We start from the raw sequence: 4,626 nt of genomic DNA, 5'->3' as shown, positions 1-4,626 counted from the left end.
AAATGAAGAACAAGTTCTCTGCATCACTTGGTCTTCCACCTCCAAACCCGACTGCGCGCCTACCTTTAAAGTCTCACTAATTTCGACAACCTTTTCACTCATTTCAACGACACTCTCTTATCTCCTCCAAACAACAATATCACATTCTCTTCAATTTCCATTTCAATGGAACAAAAAATTTCTACCCCCAAATCAAAAAATTGGATTAACCCCACTGCTGAAGGGAGTCCAAGACATAGATTGATTACCGACCGCTCCCTTCCTGTGGTTCTGTTCTCCCGGCTTTTCAACTAAAGTTTGATTCCTCCCGTGGATGTAGTCAAACGTGAGGAAGAGCTCAATCTCGCTTTGCCCACTTACCCCTTCTTCGTCATGATCGGCCGTTATTTCTTAATTAGTCCTCGTACCTTTTACGGCATGAACCTTATATCTCGAGAGGTAGGGAATGAACGCAATACCTTACCTTCAATGTAAGAGAAGGTAGTAGTTAAAGATTCAAACTTTGATGAAAAACTTGACAACTTTTGAGAAAGCACTCATTGGTTCATCAACCGGAGGTATGGTCGGTGCTTTTACTTATGTCTGTCTTTTACCTTTAGACACTATTAAAACAAAGTTACAAACCAAAGGGCAACTCAAATTTACAAAGGAAGTGTAGATGTCATTGTGAAAACTTTCCAAGCAAAGGGATATTGGGTTTCTATAGCGGCATTTCTATTGTAAATTGTTGGTTCAACTGTTTCTTCTGCAATTTATTTTGGTACTTGTGAGTTTGGAAAGTTGTTTTTATCAAAATTTAGTAAATACCCATCTGTTTTAATTCCACCAACTGCTGGTGCAATGGGGAATATTGTGTCTTCAGCTGTAATGGTGCCGAAAGAGCTTATTACTCAAAGGATGCAAGCCAGTGTGGTGGGTAGGTCTTGGCAAGTTTTGTTGAGTATATTACAGAAAGACAGGATATTGGGTTTATATGTTGGTTATACTGCGACTTTGCTTAGGAATTTACCTGCTGGGGTGTTGAGTTATTCATCGTTTGAGTATTTGAAAGCCGCAGTGTTGGCTAAAACTAAGAAAGGTCATTTGGAACCATTTGAGAGTGTGTGTTGCGGGGCGTTAGCAGGGGCGATAGCAATGGCTTTTCTTCTCGGTAAGATTTGTGGATAATATGCTTGTTATGTTATTTTGCTTATAAACTTGTTGTTGGTTAAGTTTGAATTGTAGTGTGCTACTCAAGTTGGAAGATATCTTGTGACTATGATGAGTACTGGAGTCATACTTGCAACCGGATTTCAATTGTCGAGGTTTTGAATTTTTCATAATTTGGTGGGACATTTTACAATAATTTGGAATTTTTGGATTGAGAAAGTTTTGTGTGAATTTTGTTTGAAGGTGGGAACAATCAATTGGATACTTTGATATGGTATAGTTGGCTTGGGGGAATTATAATCGGAACGATGATTGGTTCCAATATGGGTTTGGAAGAACATTATAAGGCTGGTCCAAGAAATATTGTCATTACTGGAAGGTAAGATTTCTTAGATTAGTTTGAAATTTTAATTACTTTCAATTTAATTGATATGTTCATTTTACTGTGATTATTCTTCTTCTTCTTGTTTTTGTTGTTCCCTTCTCAGTCTGTTTTATGTTTAATATAAACCAAAAGAAGGAAATAAGGAGTATGTTCTTGGTAATTTGTTAAACAGTTGAAGTCGTACTTGTCTAGTATTATGCTTGAAGATAATTGTCATGGTCTTTTTCAGTTTGTCAACCAGATTCAATTAAAAACATAAAAGTACTTGCTTATTGGAGATCGGTGCCAAGTTCTTGATAATTATATCCTTGTGAATGATTCCTTTGGTTATGCATCTGTTTTTCATTGTTTTGTGACTTGAATACTAATTATGTTTGATTTGATGCTATACCCGATTTGAAACTGCGTTCTTATAATTATATCCTTGTGAATGATTCCTTTGGTTATGCAATTACATTCGAATATTATAGCTCAAAGATTGTTTTGAAAACTTTTGTTTTCGCTTATTCATCTTTTTATTTATGTCTATCTGTCTATCTATGGCAGTTTCAATCTGTCTATCTATTGCAATGTATTTATCATCTCTTCCTATATTTCTTCTAATTAATTAGTTTTGCTAATTTTCAACAGCTAAACAATGCTGGCACCAATAAAGGTTTTAGACCCTTACTGCAGTTCGCAGATGAAGATATTGAGCAGGTGTTTCTTTTTCTCTGAATTCATTCATCTGAGTACTGCTTGTTCCATAAATGTGGTTTTCTATCACCTTCCGCAAAGGGGGTCACTACTACAGAAAAGCACATTAGCCACGGTTTGTAAATTGGTATATACCACTGTTCTGCTAATAACAGTGGCTTATAGTCATTTGCCATGGTACAAAACACTTGTCTAGTTTTGAAACAATCAAATACCACTAATTTCGTAAAACAGTGGTATATATTTTGACATTTGTCATGGTACTCTCAAATATAACGATATTTATGTTTTGGTAATCGTATACCCCACTGTTTCCTTGAAAATAGTGGTTTATATTTTTGGCAATATTACACCCACTGTGGATAAAAAATTCTAAAAAGAAAAAAAAAAAAGTCTATAAGCGAAACCCCACTTCTGCTTCTCAACTGCGACCTTATATCTCTCTCACTAGGGCTTCAACATCTCTCTCTAGCCCTATTTTATAACGGTGGTGTAGCTGCCTCCCCCTCGTCATCTCTCTCGTCTACAAATTTTAATGCATGTTCAATCCAAAGGTCTCTCGCTCCTTCTATTTAATATGCCACTTTATCAATTTCATTTTGTTCAGAATCAAAGCAGCGACGTTATCGTTTTGAGATGTGTTTGGTGGCCACTTGCTTTGAACCGTTTGATTTCTGTAAAGGTAAAATAGTTCTTGTATGTTCCTTCAAAGGATTTTATTCAAGGTTAGTTATTTTTTGTTTAGCTATCATGAATGGAGAAACTGACTTCTAGGTTTCCTTAAATGCTGGATTGAAGAGAATATCGGATTTATAATTCTAGGTTTCCTTAGTTTGATTCATAATTCTGAAAAACAAATTAAAGACTATCAGATTTATCTCAATTACAAGCCCATACTTATAATCTAGGATTTCTTGGGAACCAAGAGTCCAACACCTAGAAATCAGACGTACTCTTACAAAGCTAATTAATCAATTTAGAGCTGAATGGATCCACATGTAATTTCTTTCAACCGCCATTCTGTATCGTTATCTTAGAACCTCTAGGACACACTATACTAGGTTTTTAACAATGGGTATCGGTTGGTGGATGCTGATAAAAACATATTTAACTTATAGTTTCCCTACATTTACTCCAAATCAACTAAAGGAATCGCTTCAAGAACATTTGAACACTTGTATAAAGAGAAAAGAGAAAGTACCTAATCCAGAATCCCTCGCTTAGCGACTTCACCCCAGAACAAGCAAAGCAAGAGCAAGAGCACCACCACCGGCAAAGATCGACCACGACGAAATCATTAAGCACAAGGTTATCCGAAAACATGGCAGCTGAAACGTTAAGTGAACTGCCGATACCCATTGTTAAAAACCTAGTATAGTGTATGTTCCTTCAAAGGATTTTATTCAAGGTTAGTTATTTTTTGTTTAGCTATCATGAATGGAGAAACTGACTTCTAGGTTTCCTTAAATGCTGGATTGAAGAGAATATATACGAGGAGTTACATGTGGTGGTCTACGGCTATAGGGTTTACACCTCTAATTTTCAATTCCTTGTATCTTGAATTAATAATTGGATAGCTAGACCACCTGCTGGAACCAAGCAAGAACTGTTTTTGATATATGAATTGAGAGTTGTGCTCAGAAAGGCCTCAATAGGCCGTTGTCAGGCCACAAGGAGTCTATCACCAAGCCATTTGTCGGGCCGCTACATGCCATGTTAGGTCATCTGCAGGCTTTAAATTCGGGGCTACCACAAGCCGCAATGAGCTTTAATATATCCATGCCTATTTTATTAACTTATTGTTTTATTTCCCGCGTAATTAATTGGTTGTTAGAATAGTAGTGAGATAAGTATATTAATGACATGCCATTATCATAGGTTCTCTTGCGCTAAATACTTCTTTTGTCTACTTCTTGTGTCTAGGTTGAATAATAATATATATATGGTGCGTTTACTCGAGAATTCAGGAAAAATCTCGAATAAGTAGAAGTGAAGTGACATACTAGGTAGAATACGGATTCAAAGTTAAGAATCGGTGAGGGGACGTTACATGGTTAGAACGAGAGTGAGGAACCTATACTGCCTTCCTCATCGGAAATAGCTTAATCCATCCCCATAGATTTTTACCCGAATAGGGGAACTACGATTGGCTTGATCCCTAAATGGGTACGTAGGCAACCACCCGGCTCAGCCGCTTCCAAAGGAAAACCCTCACCCCTTGTAGTAAGAAAATCGGTTGTTCAAGTTATTTTATTTCTAGTTAATTCTAGTATAATTCATTTGCCTACGTGTTAAGCATGATAGAAATCTTGTGAGTATGAATTATATTGAATGCTAATGTTTTTCTTGAGAGTATGTTAATCAATGCACTTACGAGGATTTAATAAGGAAACGGT

General features: G+C 36.4%; 1 pseudogene; it reads left to right on the top strand.

Annotated features, from left to right (window-relative positions):
• Positions 1-505: 505 nt before the first annotated feature.
• Positions 506-1,167, top strand: LOC147516349 (protein MITOFERRINLIKE 1, chloroplastic-like; annotated as a pseudogene).
• The last annotated feature ends 3,459 nt before the right edge of the window (positions 1,168-4,626 follow it).

This window comes from Coptis chinensis, chromosome 2 (genome assembly GCF_015680905.1).
Source record: "Coptis chinensis isolate HL-2020 chromosome 2, ASM1568090v1, whole genome shotgun sequence".
Lineage (NCBI taxonomy): Eukaryota > Viridiplantae > Streptophyta > Magnoliopsida > Ranunculales > Ranunculaceae > Coptis > Coptis chinensis.
Note: the sequence above shows the minus strand (reverse complement) of the source record. Positions and strands in the feature narration are given on the sequence as shown.